General features: G+C 42.7%; 1 long non-coding RNA gene across 1 annotated transcript; it reads left to right on the top strand.

Annotated features, from left to right (window-relative positions):
- The first annotated feature begins 12,905 nt into the window (after positions 1-12,905).
- Positions 12,906-17,855, top strand: LOC101059243 (uncharacterized). Its single transcript, XR_002943923.3, has 2 exons — positions 12,906-16,315; positions 16,754-17,855. It is a non-coding gene; the product is annotated as an uncharacterized LOC101059243 (long non-coding RNA).
- The last annotated feature ends 9,964 nt before the right edge of the window (positions 17,856-27,819 follow it).

Genomic DNA, 27,819 nt, shown 5'->3' with positions numbered 1-27,819 from the left:
GTGTGTGTGTGTGAGAGAGAGAGAGAGAGAAAGAAAGAGAGAGAGAGAGAGAGAGAGAGAGAGATTGTGAAGAAACTATTTGCCAGTGGAAAATTATGCCCCCTTTTAAACAAGCTGAAAATATCTTGATATAAGGCAGTGTGGTCTTGCTCCCATGTTTACAGAGGAATCCTTTCATGCAGCCATGATGTATGGAGGATTTAAACCATCGAGATCCTTTATGCTAACAGACCATTTGTCTTGGATTTTCCAGGTTTCCAGATTGTCTTCAAGGAGTACATCATTGACTCTGAAATTAGCTGTTGTGTGGACAGATATATTACAAGTCTCTAAATTATCATGTTGCAGGAACTTGTCATTCTAACACTTTAATGGAGTCTAGCTCTGTGTCAGCCCTCCCTCTGTCCTGAGACTTTGTCACATGGTTAATTCAGATGTCAGTGTCTCTGCCCCGCTTCCTTGCTTTTCATTAGGATCAACATTTCCAACTCCTGTTTTCTAGTTATCTTTCTTTTTGTTTCTGTGATATTTTCAAACCTGGGATTTTCCCTTAAGGGAAAAGTGGGTCTTTTGCTTGGGAAGCATGCTTGTCTTCCCCAGTTGCACTCCAGGGCCCTTTATTAGTGCACGTTTAGACTTTTGGGGAACTAAAGCCTTTTGGTTGCTGAATTGTGTGTGTCCCCTACCATCACAGAAAAGAAAGAATGTGTGTTCTTTCTCTTTTAAAGTCAGTTAAAGTCTTGTCTAGAGAATGCTTGAGGACTTCCCTGAAGGATGCCTCAGGATGGCACTAACTCACCAGATGTAGGCACGCTGGGATGAACATCTTTCTCCTTCCGGAAGGCTTTCCTTCTAGTCCGGTGGCTCTAGTAGTTTATCATCTGCATCAGAATCACAGGGTGGTTGTTATTGTGCAGATTCTTGGGTTATATCCTAGACCCACTGAGTGTGAGCCTTTTAGGGCTGGGACCCAGGAATCAGCATTGTAACAGGCAACCCAGGTTTTGGAGCCCTGCCTCCTGGCAGATCTCTCACTGTCTGCAGAGCATCTCCTAAATAAGCATCTCACTTCACCTACAACAAAGCCACTGACTCCACTGTCTCCACAAGGCCTGGAGGGAAGGAAGATGGCTCCCTGTCTCTTCTTCCAAAACTTTCCTTTGGAGCTGGGCCTGGTGTCCTCGAATGAGAGGGACTTGCAGGAAAGCCAGTGAACAAGACTTAGGAAATGCACGAGGAATGAAACATGGAGATATCAGAGTCTCTTCTGGCCAGGGATGGTGGAACACCATGTAGTTTTTTCTACAAGCACCATGTAGTTTTTTCACGCATTAGTCCTCAAATATTTATTATGTGCTTACCATGTGCCAGGCACCACTCTAGGTGCATTCTGTCCAACCTTGCATTTCCCATCTTTTTGTCAGATAGGAGAAATGAAGCTGAAATTTAAGTCCCAAATTATCACCAAATAGGCAGGACCAGCAAAATAATTAGGAGACAAATTTCTGCCTTTTTCTGTGTGTGTGTGTGTGTTGTATGTGTGCCTCTGTGTGCTTTTGTGTCACACATACTCATGTGGTTTAGATTTTACTAAATAGCTTGTGTTTTCCAAGCATATGTATATACTTTATTCATTTTATTACTTCATTTGAGCATTTGTTTATTCATTTAGTAAATAGCCATTCATTCATTCATTCATCTAATATCTATAGTAGGTCTTCTGTGTGCCAGTCTAATTAGTAGGTACTAGGGATACAATGATGAGCCAGACCAAGTTCTTGCCCTCATGGAGCTTTTATGTCAGAGTAGACGATGCTCTTGTATGCCTTATTGAATACCTAGATTTCCTTTTCTGTAGGGATCATCGTTTCAACAGATTGCCAAGTAGAGCCCAGGAGCCCTGCCCCATGCTTTCCTCCTTCCTGGTTTCACAATGTCCTTTTCAGCAAAGATGCCTTTCCAGACATTTCTTTACATGTCTGAAATATTTATATACAAAACTGGGGAAGATGAATTAAAAGTGTGAACTCTACATGGCACTGAAGTCTAAAGAAGAAGTGAAGCTGTTCAGCTGTGGTTTTTGACTGGTTCTCACTGGGAAACCCCTTTCAAGCAAAACCTTCATGGGGCAACACACTTCAAAGAGGTTCCCAGTCATGCTGTGTTTAAAACTTGTTAATTGGACCTAATTGCGAACAGCTGCTCAGTTTAGCCACTGTTTGGGTTGGCATTCACCTACGATAGATCTAGGTCATCTTTTTGTTACATTATATTCATATTGGTATCGTAATATATTTGTTATAATCTTAGAATTTGTCACCATCCAAAGGATTGTGAGATAATAAATAAAAACACGGAGACAACATGTTTGTCAAGCCCTGAGGTCACAGCCAAGTACAAAAGCACTTGGGAGCAGATGCCTATTTGATACACTGTGTGTAGTCATGGCACTTCACTCACACACATGGGAAGATTTCCAACAACAACAACAAATCCGTGGTGTTTACTGGAAGCACTGAATGATCTTTTATTGTCCATTTCTTGTTCATTTAACTATTGCCTTTTGGTGCCATACATCGCAGGAACAAGGGGGACACTAATAAATAGTAGTTTATTAGGTGAAATTGCTATTGGATCTAGTCTGATATAATATTCATGTTTCCTAAGAATCACTTGGGGGAACAACTTATTGGTTAAATGTGAAGGGGTGATTTGGAAAATATTTAACAAGTGATAAGGAACGAGCACTGAGCAATTAGAAGGAATACTGGCCGTAGTAACTGGCATGGCCATACTCAAGCATACTTGTTGTGTAGCAACCAAAGTGTCTTATTATCAAGCAAGTTATCACTAAGGGTAACTAGAACATGATCCTGCTGGGATTCAGTGTAGAACATGCACCTCAGAGTTATCTTACTCTAGGAGTAAGAGAGCCAGGGTTTTCTACCAACTCCTGCCCATCATTGGTTGAAGGCAGTCATGCCATGCAAGTGGCTTAGTGGGCTCTGGAGGTCTGAGGATGCCTTTATGCAAAGAAATGCTGGTTTGGCAACTGGAAGTCAGACTACTGAGTACTGAAGTGATGAGTGCCTAGGGGTATGGGTGGGCACCAGCAGCACCTGCTATGGTGGTAGGGGGGCATTTGAGGATGTTGGTGGGGCTGATCATGAAATATTTCTCTCTCTGCATTAGCCATGTCAGTAGAAATAGCCTCCTTGAGGTTATTTGAAACAAATTGATACTCACATTACATCTTATAAATTAAATGGGATTGAGGGAGTGGTGGAGCATTTAATGAAAATGGTGATGGTCTTGAGAACAGTGTAAGCAGTTAATACTAATTTGTTCTCCTATGTGATAAGCGTGGCTTCTCCTTTTTCCAGATGAGGACATTGAGGATCAGAGATGTTGAAAAACTTGCCCAAGGATGCACAAGTGGAATGGTAAAGACAGGATTTGAATTCTGACCTCTCTGACTCCGTGTCACAAACTCCTGAAAGAGTGAAAGGTTTAACACAAATTCCTTCCCCGCTCTTTCTCTCTCTCCCTCCCCTCTCCAACTTTTCCCTTTCAACAAATATTTGAATACTTACTATGTACTGGGCACTATTTTAAGCACCACATAGCAAAGAAACAATTTTGGTCCTTTTTGATCCTGGTGATCCCCCATCCCTCCCTTAAATGTTTTTCCTTCCCCAGGTCCTTCCCTAACTTTTGTGGGGCCCTGCAAGTGTAGAAACAGAGGCTCATATACCATACGTAAATATTTAAAAGTGATAAATCAAGCTGGCAAAGTGTTAAATAAAAGATGCTCCATCCTCCTGCCTTGATAAAGACACTTGTGCACAAGGGCTGCTGTGCACTGAGCATCTGTGGGGTTTGGAGCACCATGGAGGAATGTGGTGGCTCAGAGGGTGTGGACATTTAGCCCATGGCCTGTTTACCTGTCCCTCATCTCTTCCCACCCTGGCAGTCCGCATAAGGGGGTGGTACACATATGTGTGTGGACATCTTAGCCTACACATCCAAGCTGTATCCCACAAACAGCACCTCATGGCTTAGGGGTGTGTGCACTGGCGGTGTGACCTGCCGTGGAGAGAAAAGGCCTGGGGAAAGCTCTGGAAGTGGACTTAAGACCACTTGGACAGGGGATTCAGGGTCTCTGGTAGCCAAGACATAGTCTGAAAGAGGAGATGCAGGCTGCAGGCTCCAGGTGGGTACATCTCTGTGCCCCTGAACTCCTCACTCCGTAGGAAAGGGCACAACCAGAGGAGTACTAGGGGTCCCCCTTTCCTGGGCCTAAGAGTAACAGCGCTCCTCCCTGTTCTATTTTGTCTTCCAAACCCCACTTTCACATGTGGATATTTTTTGAGATTTGGCCATCTGAGGATTTTTATAAAGGAAAATGTGGAATTCAAACACTCTACTTGTTGAACAGAGAGCAGGTCCACTGAGGTGGGCAGATGGTAGATGTTACTGGAAGTGGAGGAATGGGATTGTGGAGAGACCCGCTGGCCTCTGTGGAGCTACATGGACTTCCCTGCATTCAGCAGCCCTAGTCTACAGAGGGAGAAGCTATGCTACCCCGGCCTTCTGTCTTGAGACCTTGATGGGTTCATCCCAAACCTCGGGAAGTGGATGCAGTTTAGCAGGATCAGCTTTGCGCCCTGTTCACTTCTTCAGCCATGAGGACTGCAGCTCTGGATAGACTCCTAAAGCACACACGAAAGCAGTGCTTCCTTTACTGGGCCAGATTCTCCCGGGGGAGCAGACAGAAGCCCTCTAACCTGAGCAGTATGTGCTCATGCCAGTGTGCATTTTCCTGTCTCCCCTGGGGAAGGTTTAAATCCTTTATTTATTAAGAATTTAATTTCTTTATTTATTGGTTTAAATTCTTTATTTATTAAGCCTGCACAATGTGATAGAACACTATAGCAGACAGTCCTCGATGTTTACTTCTTAAGAAAATAGGAAACCATGTATACATTTCCCTCCATTTAAATTCTATTCACTTCTCTCTTTGTGTTAGGGGAGGTACTGAGGAATGCTGTTTTCATTTGCTTTTACTTTTAATATGGTGTTACTCAGAACCAGTAGGGTATATCTATTAATATATCTGTATCTATATCTATATCACCTATATCTCTATCTATCTATCTATCTATCTATCTATCTATCTATCTATCTACCTACCTATTATCTACCCATCTGTATTATCTATCTATCTATCTGTCTGTCTATCTATCTATCTATCTATCTATCTATCTATCTATCTATCTTATCTGTCTATAGATAGATACATGAGAGGGGATTTTTTTAAGGTTTTTATTTTGATACAGGATCTCCCTCTGTCACCCAGGCTGGAGTACAGTGGCACAATCATAGCTCACTGCAAGCCTCAAACTCCTGGGCTCAAACGATCCTCCAGCCTCAGCCTCCTGAGTAGTTGGAACTATAGATACACACCACTGTGACTGGCTAATTTGTTTAATTTTTATTTTGTAGAGATGGGTGGAGTCTTGCTATACCTCCCAGGCTGATATCAAACTGCTGGCCTCAAGCGATCTTTCTGCATCAGCCTCTCAAAGTGCTGGGATTACAGGCGTGAGCCACCGCAACCAGCTGGAAGCTGGATTTTTAATGTTTCAAAGTAGAGCAAGTGGGGTCGCCCATTAGGGAACACATCCCAACACCTTTTCTCCTCTGGGTGGCTCCCATGTTCATATCTCACAAGGTGCTCTGTGCTTCAGGATGTCTCCCCAGTTGCTCTTCAGCCTCCTCTCGCTACACGGGCCAAGGGCACTGTTTGATGTTTGCAGCGTGTCCTCTTGCCTCCCTTCAACCCTTCAACTTATCTCTTTCCATTTGCATTATCCCTGGCCAGATATGTGCTGGGGGTCACTCATACGGACTCACAAAGGCCAATGTTAAAGTTTCAGGAATGTTGTGAACCACTTATTAAATACAGCCATTATAAAAGTGAAATGGCCTAAACTTACATTTAAATATACTTCATTAAAAACAAAGGTAGTAATAATAATAATAAAAATTCATTACTTTCAAATTATTTTACTATATGTTACTATTATCTATGCTGTTGGGGTTATTTCAGTCTATTTTAACTGCAGGGTGGAAATATTGTATAACAGTGTGCTCTGCTATGCCCTTTCCCCAACTGTGTGTTTCATGATGTCTCGTTGGAGCTTGAAATCAGCCATGGTTGCAGTATTTATTTCATGTAAATTGGTAAACATTATGAATCAGGAATCCCTCCCTTATCCAGAGAGCCTGTTGTTAACATTTACCAGCACACCATGATCTGTAGCTCTCAAATCCTTAGATCAGAGTTTCTCAGTTCTAGCACTATTGACATTTTAGGCCAAATAATTCTTTGTTTTTTTGGGGGTGTCACTTGCATTGTAGAATGTTGAGCAGCATTTCTGGATGCCAGTAGCTTCCCCTCCCCAGTTGTGACAACCAAAAATGTCTCCAGATGTTGCCGAATGTTTTCTGGGGGATAAAGTTATCTCCACTTAAGAACCACTGGCCTAGACAACATTATCCTTTAATGTAAGTGACTTGCTCTTCTTCCCTTTTTAAACTTTAACTTGCATCTGACAAATATTCAGTGCCCATTATGCATGTAAATACAATGATGAGCAAGATAAGCATTGTCCCTGTCTTCATAGAACTCCAGTCTAAAATCATGGACTAAGCTGGAAATATACTGAGTATCTACTAGGACTAGAACATGCTATCTGCGTGCTAATGTGCTCAGTAGGTGATCTTGATCTTTATTAATTCCATTAACACTAATTGCAACATTGTATAATGTTTGCATTTCCCCTTCAGGTGACTGTTGTCTCTTGGGCACAGGTAGCTGCCAACAGGTGAGCCTCTCAGGGGATTGGTAGAGGTAGGATGGCAAATAGCTTCTTTAATATGACAGCCTCAGTGTAGTGGCTGGCAAGGAGCTGCGATTGGGAGGAACTGGAAGTCACACCCAAGCTCATTGAGCAAGCATGCTGTGAGTGCCATGAGTAAGTAGTCCCAGCTGATGAGCTTATCAGGGGGTTGCCAGCGGGGGTACTGCCCAGGGTGGAGATGGAATGGGAGACATAGCCATACCTCAGAAGGATATGCAGCTCCTGCGAGGACCTAAGTGGAGCTGGGTCAGCATGGCCCCAGTAAGCACACAGCAGGCAGATCAGCCACAGACTTCAGCATCAAGGCCTTCCAGGGTGGGAACTAGATGAACTGGAGGACAGGCCAGGAACCTGCACATATGAATCATGTGGGCCAAGGACCTTCCTCCCCTTTCCTACCACCATGAAGCAGACCCTTCCCCCAGGAGTCATCTTGGAGAAAAATGGGAAAGTGGAGCAGTGGTAGGGGGCAGGGGGTGCTGCAATACCAAAATATCCAGAAGGCATTTAGAATTATTGGACTAGATGACATTTAATTTTCCTTCTTTACTCAGTAAAGTGAAGAGCTCAGGAGAAAGATTGGATCAATTATAGAAAATAATGAAGGTACATTTTCTTTGCATAACTAAATGTAGGGTAAGTACATTTTGAATTTGCTAAAATTGTCTTTGCTCTGCCTCTGCACACATGTGTGCACACGTGCACACACACAAATGGCACTTCTGGGATTTCTTCCTTGCTACCACCTCCTCTCAATAATCAATGCTCACGAAAGCATTTGTGAGAAATGTGGAGTTTACTGTGGAGATTCAAAGGGAAGATGTTGGAGGTTTCACTGTAACCCCCACAACAGATTCATATTCCACTTTGATACTGTGTTCATCATTTCCAATATATACCTTTTTCCTAGTTGAGTATTTGAAATCTTGGAAACCAGACTCTGTCTTGCTGTGTTGGTGTGTCATAGTATAATTGGCAGCATGTTTCCTTTGGTAGCAATACATAAGACAATGGTGTGTCTTATGTTGATGACTTCTTATATTTGATAAAGTCTTTTAAGTCTACTGCTTTGCAGTCCTTCCTCAACTGCAAGCAGAGGCTTCCCCACTGAGGCCATTGAGTAAAGTGGTTCAAAGTACAGTCTGGAGTCAGACCATCACTTACTATCTCCACCATTCACAAGCCAGGTAACCTTGGGCAAGTTACTGAAGGGTTCAGGGGCTTTGTTTCCCTACCTGTGCAATGGGGATAATATTATTAACTACTTCATCGGATTGTAGTAAGAATTAAATGAGTTGATATATATAAAGAAATTGGAACAGTGTCAGGTGGTGGTGACTTCTAGAAAAGTAATTGTTCTTATACGTATTACCTCTTTAGTCCCCTCCCACATAGGCCCTGCCTCCTGTTACCTATTGCTTTTTCTTTCCTCCCTTATTTTATAAATAATACTTCAGTGACCGCTGTTTGCTATTTGAACACAACCTTGAGATCTCTCCTCTCCTTCCCAAATGGCTTACCTAAGTATTTACTCCAAACAAATATGTTGTCTTTTAGAGATACTCTGATAAGTAAAGATTGCTGTATGTAGTAACATATTTTTATCATTATTTCTGATGCATCTCTGGTAGATGCAAGAGATAGTAAGATATGAGCTTGACTGGAGCCGAGCTAGCTTGTTGGGGAACATTAGGAAATAGGATGGAAAAAAGATAGGTTGGAGACAGATGGCACTTGAAGAATCTCCCCTTTGAAATCTTTGGTAAAGTCTACAATATGATACCTCTCCATACATCTCTAAGGAGGCTTTGTATTTTGATGACAGCCTTGAATGCTAGGGACACCCAGCCACACGGGCTAACTCATACAGGGCAGAGAGGACTTTCACCCTCTTCAGTTCACCGTGTATAAGTGGCAATGTTTCTTCCCACATATATGGCTGGCCCTAGGAGACAAGTCAGGGCATGTGAGCTGTGGATGTGAACTGAGAGAACAGTTGGGGCTTAGGTGAAAAGTGGAGATTCAGGAACTCTTCAGATATAGTGGCCTTAGGGAAAGATAGATGTATTAGGCCATTCTTACATTGCTATAAAGAAATACCTGAGACTGGGTAATTTATAAAGAAAAGAGGTTATATTGGCTCATAGTTCTGCAGGCTATACAGGAGGCATAGTGCTGGCATCTGCTCAGCTTCTGGTGAAACCTCAGGTAGCTTTTAATCGTGGCAGAAGGGGAAGGGGGAACAGGCATGCCACAAGTTGAAAGCAGGAGCAAGCGAGAGAGATTGGGGATGGGGTGGGGGTGTTACAGACTTTTAAATGAGCAGGTCTCATAACAACTCACTCACTATTGTGAAGATGGCACCAAGCCATGAGGGATCTGCCCCCATGATCCAAACACCTCCCACCAGGCCCCTCCTCCAACATTAGGGATTATGATTCAACATGAGATCTGGGTGGGGACAAATATCCAAACTATATTACTAGGCAGTAACAAAGAGACACCCGGCCCTTCTGGGTTCAAGGTGTGCCACAGGCCTGCATGTCCTCCTAAGCTTTTCTTAGGTGGTGCCAGAGTTTGAATGGCTGCAGTCCTGGCATATTCCTCAGTGAGGCTGGAAAAAATAATCCACTCCTGCAAATGGAAAATTTCTTCTGTGTAGGGTGAGCACTTCCAGCTCCAGAAATGAAACATGCTAAAGGCAGAGTGTGACTTGGCATGGGGTGACCAGTAACCCAACTGATCGGTCCTCTACCCTGTTAGTTCATTTTGCTGGTGATCTTGTCCATAAGGGCAAACAACTTTCTAGCTGGTCACCTTTGGAACAAAGTAAGAGTTTTTGAAAGAGGATTTAAAAAAATTCTTTTTTGGTTTGTTTTGGGTTTAATGAGTCAATGCTTTATTTTACTATGAGTGTTTATAACCAGACCTAAATGTATGTAGGATCTTGAACCTCCCCCACAACTATTTCCTATTTGTTCCCAGAAAAATTCCAATGCCAGATTTTGCCATAGCAACCAGAGGCAAATATCAAGACAGCAATAAAGAGCAAGCTGGAAAAGGGTTTCCCTACAATGTGGCTTGAGTTTCTGTAGGGCATTCCATCCTCCGTGTGGAGCTCTGGAAGGCAAGAGGGGGCCCTGCGGTTCCTCGTGGGGGGGTCTGGTAGAGTCCAGATTTGCCAGCATCCAGGACCCACTAGGAAATGTGTCTGTCAGGCAGCTGGGCTGGAGCGGAAGGATCAGCTTGCCTGCTCCTCGGGCTTGGCACCTGTTGTGTGTTGATCTTTATTTTTGTACGTCAATTTTTCAAAATTAAAGGTATTGAATTATTATTTTTCCATTATGCTTTTCCTCTGAGAAGTTTAGTAAACAAGCCTGTTGTGTATTTCCTAATTGTCCCCTCAAGTGCTCTTTGGAAGAAGGCAGTGCATATATAAAAGTAAGCAAATGAAACCAAAGAACAGGAGATTCTTCCAATATCTGCCCACGATGTCCCTCATTCTGTGTCCTTCATTTTTGTCACGGTTGTTAGGTAATGTTAGGAAGTCCCACTTCTTGCCCATAGGTAAAGTCATCTCACTACACTATAGCCTTCTTGCTGAAAGAACTTTGGGCTTCCGAGTTACTTCAGGTGCTGGTTTGGATTAGCGGTGTGTTGATAAATGTTTAACAACTCGCTCGCAGACATAAAATTGCCTTGATTTGTAGAGCTGATTTGCTGATTTCTGTGGTGTAAATCCTCCCACCATGGCAGATTTCATCTTACCAGAGTGACCTCATGAACATGGAACTGGAAAGAGATGCACACATTTAACTCTCATGCACTGGTAAGAGCTGGCTGCCCCACACTGCTGGTTCTACGGATCTAGGCCTGGGTTTCTCAACCTCAGCACTATTGACATTTTGGGCAGAATGGCTGTTGGTTATTGGTGGCTGTCCTGTGCATTGTAGGATGTTTAGCAGCACCTGTGGTTTCTACTCACTAGATGCCAGGAGCAACCCTTCCCCACTAAGTTGCAACAACCAAAAATGTCTCCAGATTTTGCCAGATGTCTCCTGAGGGGCAAAAATCTCCCTTAGTTCTGGGCTATTCTGCATTGATAGTGCTTAGAAGGTCCATTCAGCAGGCAGTAGGCCTGCACTGGTAGCTTTTCCATGAACCACTCTGAATATGCACCCAAAGAAGTTCTCTCTTGGCATTTTGGATGTGGTGCATTAGTCTGTTCTCATGCTGCTAATAAAGGCATACCCGAGACTGGGTAATTTATAAAGGAAAGAGGTTTAATGGACTCACAGTTCCAGATGGCTGGGGAGGTCTCATGATCATGGCAGAATATGAAGGAAGAGCAAAGAGATGTTTTACATGGCAGCAGGCAAGAGAGCTTGTGCAGGAGAACTCCCCTTTATAAAATCATCAGATCTCATGAGACTTATTCACTATCATGAGAACAACATGGGAAAGTCCTGCCCCCATGATTCAGTCACCTCCCACCGGGTCCCTCCCACGACATGTAGGAATTATGGGAGCTACAATTCAAGATGAGATTTGGGTGGGGATACAGCCAAACCATAACATGTGGTATTGCAAAACACTGAAAGTGTGCTTCCTTGGGTAGTCTTGAGAAGAGTCATGCTGTGAGGACTTAAGGCACCAAAAAATTAAGACACAGCAGGGCCAGTAGGAGAGCATCAGGGTAATTCCACTATAGGATATATCCTATATCCATTATAGGATAGTTTTGACAGACTGCAGAGGTCCCTTAGGCAAACCTTTCCTTTGTATGGGTGAGAAATTAGACTCAGGGACAAGGTGTGACTTGTCCAAGGGCAAGGTGTGGATGTGCTTGGACAGTCACAGCAGTGTTGTGGTGAATGCTGTGAGACACCTGTGTGACATACTGGGAATTAGAACTGACTCCAACTTGTAGCTAAATGTGTTTTGCGGGCTTTTCAATGTTGGGTTTGGATGGATATATTCCGACATCTCCCTGTCCCCTACCTCTCTGCCCCTTTGGAAATATCTGCTTATGAAAACCATATTATAATGAGGGATTTCTGTTTCAGATAGAATTATTCCCTTCAGCTTCAGGAGTGAGTTGATTATTCACATGTTCTTTTTAGGGGGTTTAAGCTGCTAGTCCTTAAAGAATAGATGCTGAAGGTTGTCATTGATTCCTCTTTTCTTTCCTCCCATGTCTGCTCTGGGCCTTCTCATTGATGTAGTATCTTAGGTTACTTCCAAAATAATTTGAGAAACGGATTTATAGAAGAAGCTAGCTTTCCAGTAGAACAGTTTAGATGACAAGATTAATGTGATAAGAACTAAGAAAGCCCTTCCTAGTTTTCATTGAAAATGTGTTTTTAATGCCCAGAGGTGCCCAGTCAAAAAGGAAATATTACAGAAGGATTATTTTCTTCAGCAGAGTTCTTGGGCATTGCAAGTTCCAGTGTAATTAGGGAAATCACATGCGAGTACATCAATACACTTCAGATGCCAATACATTGGGCTTAATGAGGACAGCAAGCCTGCTTTTATTAGGGGATTGAATAAAAGTGAAAGGAGTTCTTGAAAAGAATTGGTAATTTTGGATGGGATAATTCATCACTTCACTCCAGATCAGTTTTTCACAGTAAGAAGTGCTGGCTCTTCAGAAAATTTGGCATAACCAAAGTTTATTGTCACTATCTCCTCCTTCTCACATTGTCCTTTGTCACACCCCCAGCAGGTCCACAGTGATCCTGCAGGCCACCCCCATGGACCCTGCCCATTTTCTTCCATCGGGGGCTATCTTACATCAATCTTTCAAGGTCTCCTCAGTAATGCAGGCCAGTTGGATTTTTGCTTTCTTTTCCCAGAGGACAATTCAGCCTCAGCGTCTTAGTCTAAAAGGATTCATGCAAGCGTGTCAGATGTTTTATTAGGCTAAGGGGGAGGTATTTCGGGTTGTGGGGAGCACTTAATGCAACCCTGTATGACATTCCCTACTCAGTGATGTTCAGGCTGCACGGGCCAACATGGAAAGGGCTTAAGGGAGATGACAAAAACAAAATCTCTTCTTCCACAAAGATTTTCAGTTGATCAATTTTGTTACTTTTTTGTGATGAAACTACCTGCACTGCAGCTAATGATTTTTTTCTGAAGGTGGAAAAGGTAGGAGCAACAGCTTTCAGTTCTAAGGATACATTCTGTTGACCTTCATAAGCCCTAGGAACTAGAGGGGCAAGATTGAGGCGGAAATAGAGAGAATAATTTGCTCTATAGTATTTTACCCCTGAGCTGCCATCTGGGGCTTTCAGAGCTTAGCACTGCACTCTTGCAATGTTGCACACACCACAGGAGCAATATCAAGAGATGTCAAACATGAGTGGTATTGGTCACTGGAAACAGCAGATTCCAAATAGCTGTCTCACCAGACTGTTCTTTCAGAAGATTCATTTGTGCCAACTACTTCTTTGTCATGGATCCTTCCTGGTTCTGCAACACAGATGTGGAAAGTGAAGAGAACACGTCATGGAATTCCATTTCTAAGAGTGGAAAATATACAATTTACCATGGGATGTTTAAGATATTAATATATTGTTCACCATGTGTATCCAGAGCTTTAGTAGAAGTAGGTTGAAAGAGCCATGCATGTATACACGGTGCTCCTCATTGTCAAACGCTGAAGCCTGTTACAGGCTGGGTTTGGGGGCTGGGGGTACTTACGGGACAAAGTCTGACTCTCGGTCTGTAGGCTGAGTGCCTTCTTAGTGTATTGGGACTCAGCATGTATTCACCCCATCTGTACTCACAAGCCTAATTCATTAATCAGGATGACTTACTGGGCTGTGAGCCCTTTGAGGACAGGACCTTGTACCTTTATCTTGTGCCTCTCATGCCTAGCATAGCACCAGGCATGTAACACATTCTTTTTAAAAAAGTGTTTTACAGCTTTATCAAGGCATACATGATGTCAGATCAACTGCATGTGTTTAAAGTTTTACACTTGATGAGTTTTGATATATGTCTATACCCGTGAAACCATCACTGCAATCAAGATAATAAACACATTCATCCACCCTAAAGTTTCTCGTGTCCCTTTGCAAGCTGCCCCCCTTCCTCCCATTGTTCCCAGACAACCACTATTCTGCTTTCTGTCACTGCAGATGAGTTTGTGTTTTCTGGAATTTTATATAAGTGGAATCATACAACATGTACTCTGTTTTTCTGGCTGTTTTCACTCAGCATAATTTTCTCAAGATTCATTGAAGTTCTATATATTAATAGTTTGCTACATTTCATTGCTGAATAGTATTCCATTGTATAAATCATAATAGGCACCTAACAAGTGTTTGTGGCTTTACACTGACTTGAAAATTAATTTTTAAGAATATAATTGGGCGAAAAGTGGACAATGGGATACCACTCTATTCTTGGTGAGTGGGTTCACTCAGGAAGTGGAAATAAGAATCAGGAGATAATTTGGCATGGTAGAGACTTTTGTTGTCATCCAATATCTATTTTTCCTTCTTTCTTAGTACTAGAATACCTGAGTTTTGGCTGGGCACAGAACTGTCTGGAATACAGACTGCAATTCCCAGCCTTCTGTGCAGTTCTGTGTGGCCATGTGACTAAGTTGTGGTCAATATGAGGTAAGCAGAAGGGGTCTGTGAAACTTCTTACAAGTCTCCTTGAAGGAAGAGGAATTTCCTCTTCTTCTTCCTGCTCTCTGTTGTCTGGAAAGTGGCTGTAATGTCTGGAGCTCTGGCAGCCATTTTGGACTAGAAGAGACCTTGAGAATGGTGGCCGCTCATGACAGAGCAATAAAGTAGAGCAGGCCTGGGCCCCTGATACCATAGAGTGCCATGGCTGACCTGAACTACCTCCTGCCAGGCTTCTCAACTGAGAAATATATAACTTTCGATCTTGGCTGGGAGTGGTGGCTCACGCCTGTAATCCCAGCACTTTGGGAGGTCGAGGCAGGTGGATCACTTAAGGTCAGGAGTTCAAGACCAGCCTGGCCAGTACGGTGAAACCCTGTCTTTACTAAAAATACAAAAATTAGCTGGGCGTGGTGGCACACACCTCTAATCCCAGCTACTTGGGAGGCTGAGGTAGGAGAATTGCTTGAACCCGGGAGGCAGAGGTTGCAGTAAGCTGAGATCGTGCCACTGCACTCCAGCCTGGGATACAGAGCGAGACTCTGTCTCAAAAAACAAACAAACAAACAAATAACTAACTAACTAAATAAATTTTGATCTTATTTAAACCACACTGTTTTTATGGGGGTTTTTGTTTGTTTCTTGCAGACAAAACAATTCTAACTCATACAGTTAGTAAGATGGAGTTAGTTAGCACAAGAGGGAGCTTAATGTTGCTGGAAGATCGTTTCCATCATGCTAATATGTCCATCTCCAGTGTATGGATGTTTCTGACTAGAAACCTGTATCAACTGTTAGAATCTCTTTTCATGAGTTCTGGAAAAACCCTGAAACTATTCTTAAAATTCCCCTTTTCCCAATCATGTAACTCAAGCCCCGTCTATTTGTAGCCATCATTAACATTTATTGACTTTTAACATGGTGGCTCTGTGGTGGGATGTGGGGTTAACCTAACATCATTACAAAATTTACAAATCATAGTTATGGTGGTTTATTTGGAAATGTTTTCTGTGGATGCCCTGTCTCATTTATTGTATATGAATTTTTGTTATGTTTAATCCCTAGGGTTGGTTTGGCTTGTGACTCTCATTTTTTATTTGAAATATTTCAAACATACATAAAAGAGTGTATGTCCAGATGTCATTTATCTAGCAAACATGACTCTGTAGAACAGTAGTTGCCAACTTTATTTATTAATGTAGTAGCGGAACCCTTTTTGCAAATGGCATCCTATGCAGAAGCCCATTATATAAAACATCTCAGAGCTTCTCTGGTTGAAGCAAAAATGGAGGGCTTGGAGCCTTCCTAGATTAAACCCCACCTTGGCCACCACTTTCTACACCACAGTAGCCCCTTGAATCTGCTCACCCAGCCTGAAGGTCTTGTGAGCACATCTGAAAAGCACAGATTAAGAACCAGAAAGCAAGCTAAACACAGTGATCAGATTAGCCATAGCAGGTGATCCAGTGTCCAAACAGTAAAGCCCATCCGTTTTCTTCATGGAGGAGCCTCTGAGATTCTCATTCGGAACTCTGGGCTCTTACGTTAGCCACAATTCTAACAAGCTTTGCAATCTGGTTTCTCAGTCACGGAAGAATAGAAGAACAACTCAGAGGAGGAAGAAGTCAGACATAGCCAGACACGGCTGCTAGCAGTTCCACCAATGAAAGAGGAGACCAGGATGTTTAAAACAGGCAAACACAAGGTGCGAAAAACCAGAAGCGAAAACTTCTGAGGTCATTTAAGGTAAATGTAGTTCCCTAATATATTCCAGTGGGTTATGAGGGCATGATTTTATATATTTACGTCTAGAGAGTGTGTGTGTGTGTGTGTATGTGTGTGTATATATATATATATTTATATATGCATGTATAGATGCATACATATATATGTATGTGTATATATTTAGTGAATGTGTGGTTGTATAAAGTATGTGTATACATAAATACATAAAATATTTGTATACTTATACATATATATTATATATGTAAACAATATGCATATATACACATGCAATATTTTGCTTAGTGGTTATAATGATGACTCTGAGAAGAAAAGCCTCCTGTTTTCTATTAGTCATTCTGTTTATAGTAATAACAATAATACTTACTGAAACAATTTTTATGTGCTAGGTACTGTTCTGTTTTGTATGGTTAATTTATTTACTCTTTCTACTTTCTGAAGCAGGGACTATCGTTATCCCCGGAAGCAGAGAGAAGTTCAATCCTTTGCCCAACATCACACTGCAAGCATGTGTTGGAGCTGAGATTCAAACCCAGGCATCCAGGGTCCAGGGCCCATGCTCTTAATATATTCCATATCTTAGGAGAATTTCCCCTATTTAAGCAATAAAAGTGCAAAAATCTTGTGGCTAGCCAAAATTTTCAGTTGTTTGGAAAACTTATTTATCCAATAAGTGGAAAACTCACTTGTCCTCCAACAATTCTGGATAAATGAAAGAACGAATTGAACTGAGACTGGAATCCGGGTCTCCCAGTACTTTGTAGTTCCTATCCATATGGCTTGTCAGGAAGGCCACAGGGAGGTTAACTAACTCTGAGTAACCAGAAACAATCCCATATCAGACTGTTGGCAGTGGGAGTGGAACACTCAGAGCTGAACCGCATGCAAGATGGTTGCATTTTCATTTGCAATGTTGTCATCTTCCTCATGGCTAAAGAGGTATTTTGGAGTTGACATGAAGGCTACTGTAATTTTTAGAGGCATTTTCTTTCTGGCCTGTATTTACATATTGTGGTAGAAGAGTCAGAAGACTTCAAGCTTCAAAAGTGAATCTTGTTGCGAGTTACAAAAGCACCACCCGGTGGGGTGCAGCTCTCAGCATGTGTCACCACAGGCACTGTGATTTCCCTGTCTTCAACCAACTTTGGTTGCTGTTCTTCATGCTCAGGAATTCTGCAACAGCTGTAGCTTTTGCTGTTGTTATGTCTGTAGGTATGGACTCATTTCTACCATTCTGGAATGAAACATTATTTCAAGGGAAGCTTCTCATTGTAAAAGGTCCACACATTCAGAAGGAAACTGGGAGTACATTTTCTCATAGGCCTGGAGCATTAACTGACTATGCATCTTTCCCCTCAGTGTTGTCATCATGTTGTAAGGGGATGAGTCATGGACAACATTTTCACACACATACGTGAGGTCCATCGACCAGTCTTTAGGACAACTAGAAATCTTTTCTTTCTTTGTTTTAAAAAAGAAGACAAGTCAAGATACAGCAAATAAAAATGCTCAGCACATTTGCTGAAATCTTAGCAAAATCAAATTACTAGTAATTTGTTAATCACACTATACCTGTTTTGAGCCAATCCTACTTAACCCACCCTCCATCTTCCTCATGCTTGCCTCCCTGGTGAACTCCTATTTATGTCACAAAGCTCAGTGTTTATGTTACTACTTTTGTGCTATTTCTGAACGTTAAATGTGCCTCTATTATAGAACATATCTCATGGAATAGTTATTATTGCATATCCACTGCCCTTGTTAGGCTGTGAGTGAGCTTGCTTTCTTTCTTTTTCTTTCCTTTCCTCCTTCCTTCCCTACTTCCTCCCTCTCTCCCTCCCTCCCTCCCTTCCTTCCTTCCCTCCTTCTCTCTTTCTCTCTTTTTCATTTCTTTTCTTTTTTTTAAAATTTGAGACAGGGTGTCACTCTGTCACCCAGGCTGCAGTGCAATGGTACGATCATAGCTCACTGCAGTCTCGATTTCTCAGGCTCAAGAAATCCTCCTGCCTCAGTCTCTGGAGTAGCTGGGACTACAGGCACAAATTACCACTCCTGACTTAAAGCCTGGGAGTTTCTTGTAGGTAGGATTCATAACTAATGTATTGCCATGTCCTGGCACATAGAAGTTATGGTATGCAGAATTCTGAGATCACTCCCAAGATCCCCAACCCCTCTGGCATCCATATCCTAGAAAATCTCTTCTTCTCAAATATGAATGGGACCTGTGAATATGATGGCTGTCACTCTCTGATTAGATTACATTATATGGCTAAGGTGAAGGAATTCTGCAGATATAATTAAGGTCCCAGATGAGTTGATACTGAGTTACTCACAAAGGAGATTATACTGGATGGCCCTACCTTAATCAGGGGAAGGCCCTTAAAAGAGGACTGGGCCCTTCCTGAAGGAGGACAGTCCACTGCTGGCTTTGAAGCAGTAAGCAGCTGTGTTTTAAGGGGGCCTATGGAGGGGCCCATGTGGCAAGGACCTGAGGGTGGCCTCTAGGAGTTGGCAGCAGTTCCCAGCCACTGGATAGCAAGAAAACAGGTGGTTCAGCCACATAGCCACAAGGAAATGAATTCTACCAACAATCCAAATGAGCTTGGAAGTGGATTTTTTCCATGGTCAAGCCTCCAGACGAACACCTTAACTGTAACATATGAACAGCTGAGCAGAGGACCTGCTTCAGCCATGCCTGGACTCCTGACTTGTGGAAACTGAGATAACAAATGTATATTATTTTAAGCCGGTAAGGTTGTGGTAATTTGTTATGCAACAATGCCTAATGCAGTAGGCATATTAAATGTTTGTTGAACTTAATTTAATCAGGGAAATATAATATTTAAAAGGAATCTTTTCTAAAGTTTTAGCCAATTTAATGAATGTAGATATCTTAAAGAATTGCCATCTTCCTTTGGATCTTCTAGCCATGCAATCGACTTCACAAACTTCCAAGTTTTCATAAATACCAGCTTCTGATTGTCTGGAAACAGGAAGTGAGAGACTCTCCAGCCATCATTTGGCATTCTTGGGAGATAGAATGGATAAAAATTGATGTTGAAATGAGACCACCATCATTTTTCAGTCTGCTCACCACGTACAGAGCTCAGGATGATTAGAAAATGTAAAACACATGTGAGTGGCTCAAACCCCTTTAGTTAAATCACATTTACATAGATCAGTTTTCCCAAGGGATATAAGTTAGCTGAACTTAAGCAATTAAAAAAAATAAAACTAAACTAAAACCTTTTGCTAAAGCCAAAAAACATGGATGAGTTAAACTGTATCAGATGGAATGGTTTGTTTTGAAAAGTGTTTGGTTTGTTGTCTATATACGTGCATGCTTTTTTAAAAGGCAGATAGAAAAGCAGAACTTGCAAGACCTTTAGCTGCTGAGGTGGAAAGCCAGTATTACTTCTACCACAGCAGTTGATATCATCGGTCTCACCAGCAGGTCACGGATTTGTTGCTTGCTCCCTGCGACATTCTTGAACCATTGTAGGGACCATGGCATATAGAGGGACGGTGAACAGGGCTGAAAACAAAACTGAACTCAATCTTGAGCTTGGTATTCCACCGAGAGCAGGTTTTCTGGGCTTTGAAATACTGCCTCAGAGAGACCTTCCTTGATATTCTGCCATGTTGAGAACAAGAACAAACTTTTTGGCCCTGGAACCTCTTCCCTCCCAGTGCCAACATGTTCAATTTCATTTGCCCTTGGCTAAATGTAGCTTCCTGTTTCTAAGAAAAGAAGCAGAAAGGGGCTTTTGAAGGCCTCACAGACAGTCTCAGAAGGCTTCATGGGCAGCAGACAACTCTTAGCAAACAACAATTTGATGAGTTAAGTGTAAACAGCTCAGAGACATATGGATTACATTTTTTTGGGAAATACACATGGGCTTACAATGTAAAACTGGGTAGTGTGGGGTGGGGTGGAGAAGGGAATGCTTGGAAAAGTGTGGTTTGGGTCTTGCCAATTGCAAAATATTTGAAACAAATAATTTGAGATGTTTTGCTCAACGTACAGCGCGGTTGGATTTGCCCTTTCCATCTATTTACGTGTCATTTTCAGATTCGGCTCACATACCAATACTGGTTTGGGTCTTGAGTTGATTTTTAAAAATGCAGTTATTTTGAAAGGTCATGCCATGTGATTCCTGTGTAGCCTCTGAGCATAAAGTGTGGGGTGGTATAGGGGAAGAACTGGGCATTTAGAAACTTCTCTGCCTGTAGGTCAAACTGCTGCTCAGCTCTTCTGGTATATTCTACTTATGGAGGTTCCAAATCCAGCCTGTGCTAGTAAGATGCAGCAGCCTCAGTCTCCTCACCTGTAAAATGGGGACAGTAATACTTATCCCAGAACCCATGGCGATTGGGATGCTGTGTGGTGTGGAGTTGGAAGTGTGGACCCTGGAGGCATATACCTGTGCATATCCCAGCTCTGCTGCTGATGTGAGCTTGGGCAAGTTCTTCAGCTTCCCTGGGCTTTTGTTTCTTCATCTGTGTAATGAGGAATATCTTAGCATCCACCACATAGGGTTACCTTGAGAATTAAAAGATTTAACCCAGTGCCCGGCACACAATAAGTGTTCAGCAAATGCTAACAGTGGCTCTTGTTGTTTATAATTTATCTTGTTCTATTAAGTATATGAATACAGTAGATAATAAGGCAAATTCACCTCCAGGCTGGGGAGAGGAATAGCCGCTTACCAAACAGTGAGGGTCTCCTTCAGCTTACCTTCTTTTTCTTATTGTTTCAACTTATGGATTAATTACCTAGTTTTGTGACCCCAGAATAAAAGGGTAGATTCCTTGATCTAAAATTAGACTCATCTTTTCCCTATCCTAGGAAGGATCCGTTTCTCTCTTCTATTTTACCACTGTCTAGCACCTGGAGACACTTGGTTTAAGAGCCCAGCTAGTTTGTACTAGAGTGTGAGGGAATTCTGAGGGCTCAGGTGGAAGGAAAGCATGATTCCAGAGTGTTGTTGGGTTAATGCATTGCTTCTCAACCCTTCCTGCACATTAGAATGAATTGAGAAGCATTTCAAAAATAATAGAAATGTTGAGTGTGGGGCTTGGGTATTAGTACATTTTTTAACTCCCCAGCTGCTTCTATTGCGCAGCCAGGACTGAGAACCACCCTGGCTAAGGCATTCAGTGGCATTGTAGGTGCTTCCCTGGGTCGTTTCTGACTCGCCCCTTTTAACTCACTGGCCCCTCGGACTCTGATTTCTGCCCTTCATGCAGTGGGTGAGCTTTCCTCTGGGGCTTGCCTTGAGGTCTGCAGGAGCAAGGCCACTTCCTCTCTGAATCCTAGACACAGGCTTTGGGTCAGTACTGCCACCCACGTGGAACCCCCTTCTGCCCCTCTGCTCTGGGGGATCTTGTCTGAATCCATCCCTTCTTTGCCTGCCTTATGCCTTCTAGCTACTATTCCTCTGCCCTTCCTTTCTTGATCAGCACAATTCTGCTGCTTTAAGTCCTTTTTTCCATTAACCATTGACTGCCCTTTGCTCTGTCAAACATAGTTTTGGAGGCTGTGTAGTGTAGTGAAATAATAGGGAATTTGAGGTTGGACCTGGGTTTAACTCTCTCCTTGATTGCTGACAAGTTACTTAACATCTCCTCATTTGTAAACTAGGAATAATCTGACCTGGATGAGACTGCTGTGAAGATGAAAAGAGGTAAAGGAGGGGTGATGGTGTGGTAGTGGTGGCCTGGTGAGAATGACGGTGGTGGAGTGATGGTGATAACGAGAATGATGATAATGGTAATGGTGGTGTTGCGGTGAGGGTGTTGATGTGGTGGTAGTGCTGATTTTCGTGGCAGGTGATGGCTATAGTGATAGGGGTGGTGGTGATGATGGTGGTGGTAGTTGTAATGGTGACTGTGATGGTGGTGTTGATGATACTGGTGATAGCAGTAATGGTGACTGTGATGGTGGTGTTGATGATACTGGTGATAGCAGTAATGGTAGTGATGATGGCAATGATGGTGTTAATGATGGTGGTTTGATGGTGGTGAACATGACAGTGGAGGTGGTTGTAGTAATGATGATAATGATTTGGTGGTGGTGGTAGTTGTGGTGGTGGTGGTGATGGTGGCAGTGGTTTAGTGGTAAAAGTTCAGTCAAGAAAGCAGAAAGCTGGAGGAAGCATCAGTATTCTGATCAGAGGAACCACATGGGAAGCATTGACAGAGGGTCTTTGCATTTGCTAAGGCCATGGGAGTAGCTGGTTGTATCAGTTAGCATTTGATAAGGAAATCAGAGCTACTCTGTATGACATGGAATAAGGGATTAATCATAGGGATTAAACTTACCCATTATGAAAACTAGTTAAAAAGTCTAGGCAAGGCTGTTGCCTCTGTATCTGGTGTTGGGCTTGACGTTTCTTCGGGTCAGCAGGGCTTACAGATGGGACAGAAAGTGGATGGAAGGGGGAGAGCAAGAACAAACTGGACCATGTCTCTGACTCTCACCACCTGCAGTGGTAACACAGTGACCTGCAGGAAAAGCCAATGCCTCTCATCTCAGGCCTGGACATGCACCTGGGTCAGGACTCTGGGCTGGAGGAGACCCAGGGAGCCAGAGGTACTGGAGCCCTGCTCCATCAAGGTGAGGCAGCAGGTCTGAGATATGTGTGAGCTGCTGCTGCGCCGGGTCCCTAATTAAACCTCCTGAGTGGAATGGCTACTGCTTCCCTTCTGCCTTCCAATCCTCTCACAGATTTCTTTTGTTGCCAGCTTTAATCTGGAACCATAGAGGAAGGAACTTTGGGAAATGTGGTTCCTGCTTAGTTCTGGTGGCACAGCACAAGTCACTGCCGAGGGGTCCCCATGTGGATTGGATGGGTTAAAAGCTTCAGCACCTGTAGTGGCCTGTGCAGTCTACTTGCTCTGACATTTCAAGCCTGGAGAGGCAAGGGGTACAAGAGCTGAGCTGAGGGCCATGCCAGGGAACTGGACAAGGAAGGCCTTGGCACTCTCAAGTCAGGGAATAGCCTCGCCATTTCATCTCATCCCCAGATGCTGGAGTGCGTTGGTCTCCCTTCTAACCTCTAACCACTGAAAGGGACCCTCTGTACTACCAATCCTTGACTTTGGAATCATGGGCTGAGTAAGGCTGAAACATTTAGCCGTCTTTGGGACCCCAGTATTTCCCTAGTCTCACTCTAGTGTCTCTTGAAGTGGCTGTCTTTCAAGGTGTTGACCCTACTCTCTGTTTCTAACATCTGCCTGCTACATAATCCAGCTGGACTTCTCAGGTCTCCCTGGTGGCTGAACTCCTTAGACCAGGGAGCTCCCCTAGTGCCTCTAGTGCTGACAAAGTGCCACTTTGCAACAGTTTCTGCCCTTTTCCTGGTTCTCTGGCTTCTAAAGCCTTCATTTATCCACAGATAGAAATACAATCAATCCCATCCTCACTCTTTCATTTGACGATTTTCCTCATCAGATATACACTTAGAATTTAACTCAACTGTGTTCTCTCCTATTTTGTCGGTCACTGCTGTAACTTACATGGAATCATGGTTGGGTGGCAGGGACTGAAGTAGTTAGTTCTCACTTACTTACTGTGAAATGAATAGTTTGAGATTCGGTCAGTAGTCAGAATGGTATTCTTCACTTCCTCCTTTTCTTTATTTACTATGCTACCTGGTTTGTGAACATTTTTCTCCAGCTGCAAGCAATTTACACAAACTGTAAACTCTTTATCCATTATAATCCCTGTAACTATGACTAGAGACTGGAAAATGACCAGTTGTCATTACATTCGGAAAAGCATAGAAAGGATCTCCTTACTTGTAGCCCCACACCTGGTACTTTTCAGATAGTAGATGAGTTATTAGGATGATTTGCACCTCAGTTTTCTTATCTGTAAAATGGGAGGGTTGCCTTGCATTTCATGCTGTGTTCTTTGATGCCTTGGGGGATTGCCGGATTGCCAGAGGACTCATTGGGAATTTGGGGATGGGGAAGAGCATGTGTCTAGAGGGCCTTCATCCCTCATTCAACTAGCAAAAAGCCACTTATTCTGTGTTATATATTTGGCTTCTATGAGAGATTGGATTATTGGTCAGCAATAAAAATTGCTCCCTTCCTTCTTCCTCTTGGAGCGGACCATAACTCCCCTGTTCTACTGACTTTGGGCTTGGCTATATGACTAACTTTGGCCAATGAAATGTGGGGGGATGTGATGTGAATAGAGGCTTTAAATGTACTTGCATGGTTTGGCTTACCTCTTGTACTCTTCTGTTTGCTGTGAGAATATGCTGCAGGGAGCCACTGGTCCAAGGAGAAGAAGAGGGGTGTAGAACAGACCTAAACCCAACCTGTAGCCTGAAACAGAGCCGAGTCCAGCCTAGATCCGCTTATAGTCAACCTGTTGATCTGTTAGCACAAGAACACATGCTGCCATAAGCTGTTGTGTTTTGTTACACAGCTATAGCTGTCTAATTCAGCTTACAAATAAGTTTTGTCCATAATCATATTTTTTGGTTTAAAAAAGTTTGAAAACCACTGGGTTTGCTGAGTTTTCAGCTTTCCCATCCACTTCTACTGTCCTGTTTCTTTCTCTTTGTGTATTTAGGAGAGAGAGGGAGAAAGAAAGGGTTTTGGAAACAACACAGTCTGGTAGAAAAAAAGAAAGGATAATTTTTTCTTTTGAGGAAAGAGGGACTTAGGGAGCTGGGAGGAGAGATAGGCACATTCATAGTTAAAGTATGTTTTGTTTCTTTTTTGAATCCTCAAGTAAACATTTCTCCACTGACATTGTTTTGCACTGTTACATTATTTTGTTCACTTTAGTGTTCCATTTGTACAACCTCTGAAATTCCAGGAAGAAGGTGAAAGAATAACATTGCACATAGCCCTGGGTTGTGCTGTGTTTACTTCATGATGGACCGTTCACTTGGGCTTAACCTTAAACTGACCTTTCTGATTCCAGACGAGACAGCAAAGCTTTGCTCACAGATTCAAAATCAGGGAACAGAAACAGCTGACTTCCCTGGCCAAGGATGTTTTCCATTCTCATTATTTGTGTCCGTGGTCACAAATGAGATGCTAGGGAGGTAATTTTTAGGAATTCCTGGAGTACTTTACTTCTGATGTGCATGCACAGATACCCTGGGGTCTTATGCAATTGGTACCCCACCCCAAAGTCTGGATATATTCGTTGTAGGATGAAGAGAGGGAGGAAGGAAGGAGGACTGAGGAAGGTCTTAGACTATTTTCAAGCTCTTTTTTGCTCTGCACTTTGCAACATGGTTTTATTTTATTCTTATAAGTTTTGAGATCATCTCAAATATAAATACAAAACCATTGATTAAAGGCCAAGAATGAGAAATATTTAGATGCCCTCTATTGCAGTGAATAAGTAAATGGTTGCTATATCATGTGTAAAGGTAATCTCTTCAAGGATGAGCACTTTAGGTCAGATCATGGAAGCCTGGTTTTGTTTCTCAGAAAGAGTGTCTTTCTGGGGCTTGGGAGGCCAACACGAGGCAGGCTGAGCTTTGTCTATGGCAGGAGCTGAGTTTGAGGCTATCTCTGCCATCAGCCTGTGCTCAGGTTGTGTCCCTACACTGATGGCCATCAGAATTTGGGTATCAAGTGATTCGCTTGCTTGTACTAGATTGAGCTCCTTTGAGGACAACAGGAGCCATTAATATTTTAGAGCCAGAGGCCAGGCATGGTGGCTCATGCCTGTAATCCCAGCACTTTGGGAGGCTGAGGTGGGCGGATCACAAGGTCAGGAGATTGAGACCATCCTGGCTAACATGGTGAAACCCCATTTCTACGAAAAATACAAAAAATTAGCTGGGTGTGGTGGCATGCACCTGTAATCCCAGCTACTTGGGGGGCTGAGGTGGGAGAATCACTTGAACCCGGGAACAGAGGTTGCAGTGAGCTGAGGTCACGCCATTGCATTCCAGCCTGGGCGACAGAGCGAGATTCCATCTCAAAAAAAAAAAAAAAAAAAAAAGAACTTAGAATCTGGACTGGTATAAGCCTTAATTCAAATGCCATCTCTGCCCTGTACAAACTGTGTGACCTTGGGCAAATAACCAGTTCTTTGTTTCTTCACCTGTAAAATGGGGATAATTAGTACTTTTCTCATAGGGATGCTGTGAAGAGTCAAAGATATAATGGTTGTAGAGTGCTCATCACAGAGCCTGGCATGTTGTATCTGCTCATATATGTTAGCTATCACCATCATTGCTGCTGCTGCTGTTTTTATTAATCTAGTCCTGGAAATTTATATCAGGGAAAAAAGCCAAAAAAGTTATATGCTTAAAAATGTGTATTGCATCTTGTCTATAGCAATGAGAAATTAGAAACAATCTAAGTGCCTCATTCATTCAGTCAATTTAACAAATATTTTTTGAAGTCCTATTATATGCCAGGCACTGTATCCCACTGTTTGGGGTACATCACTGAATAAGAGAGACAAAGATCCCTGCTTTTGTGATGGAGAATGGGTAGCTAAACTATGGGACAATAATTCAATGGAATGTTATACAGCGATTAAAGCAATAGCAATGAAGACATGGGAAGTTGTTTGTCGTGTCATGTAAAATCAAAAAGCAGAAGAGGAAAACATAGATGCCTTAAAATATATGTGTGGGTGGACAGAGACTAGAATGGAGCATTTGAAAATGCAAGTGGTTGTTAGAGTGATGGAATCATGTTTTTTGTTTTTCAGTAATGTTCGAAGTGGTTTTACAACATTATGGAAAAAATACATATATATGCATAAATAATTGAGAAAAATGAACTGGCCCTAAGAGAAGTTTCTTATGGTTTAGGCATCAAAGTAAGGCTTATAGGCAGAAGAGGAAATTGCCTAGGTAGCAAGGAAGGAAAAATTGCTATTTCAAACCAAAAATGACTGTTGCAGTTCCACTGTGCACTGGAAGCATGGAATTCATGCCAAGGATGTTAGTTCTTTGTTAAGGAAAACCTATTAAGCAGATGAGTAAAAGAGGCCCTGAAGCCTCTGGAGAGAGGAGAGTTCAGACTTAAACGTCTTTGTATAATAAAGTAACAGAAGATTTCCATTTTCCCTCAGCAGTTTGGGGATGGAAGGGAGAAACAGAGATTCAGAGGCTGGAGAACTGGGAGAAGATGAGTAAGGGAAAGAGCCAGCTAAAGAGGTTGGAAGAGATAAGGCCACAATAGCAACTTGAAGAACACTGATAACTAATACTCAATTTTAAGAGATTCCCTGTCCCAGGAGACCATATGTCTCCCCACTCTTGCCTTCCCTCAGGAGTCTCCAGGAGGGCACTGTACTCCCATGGGATAGGGGTTTTTATGGTTTGGATGTCCCCACCCTAATCTCATGTTGAATGTAATCCCTAATGTTGGAGGTGGGGCCTGGTGGAAGGTGTTGGGATCATGGGGGTGGATCCCTCATGAATGGCTTGGGCCATCCCCTTGGTGATAAGTGAGCTCTGGCTCTGAGTTCACAGATCTGGCCATTTAATAGTGTGTGACACCTGCCC

This window comes from Pan troglodytes, chromosome 4, assembly GCF_028858775.2.
Source record: "Pan troglodytes isolate AG18354 chromosome 4, NHGRI_mPanTro3-v2.0_pri, whole genome shotgun sequence".
NCBI lineage: Eukaryota > Metazoa > Chordata > Mammalia > Primates > Hominidae > Pan > Pan troglodytes.
The sequence above is the reverse complement of the archived record's forward strand: the minus strand, read 5'-3'. Positions and strand labels throughout refer to the sequence as shown.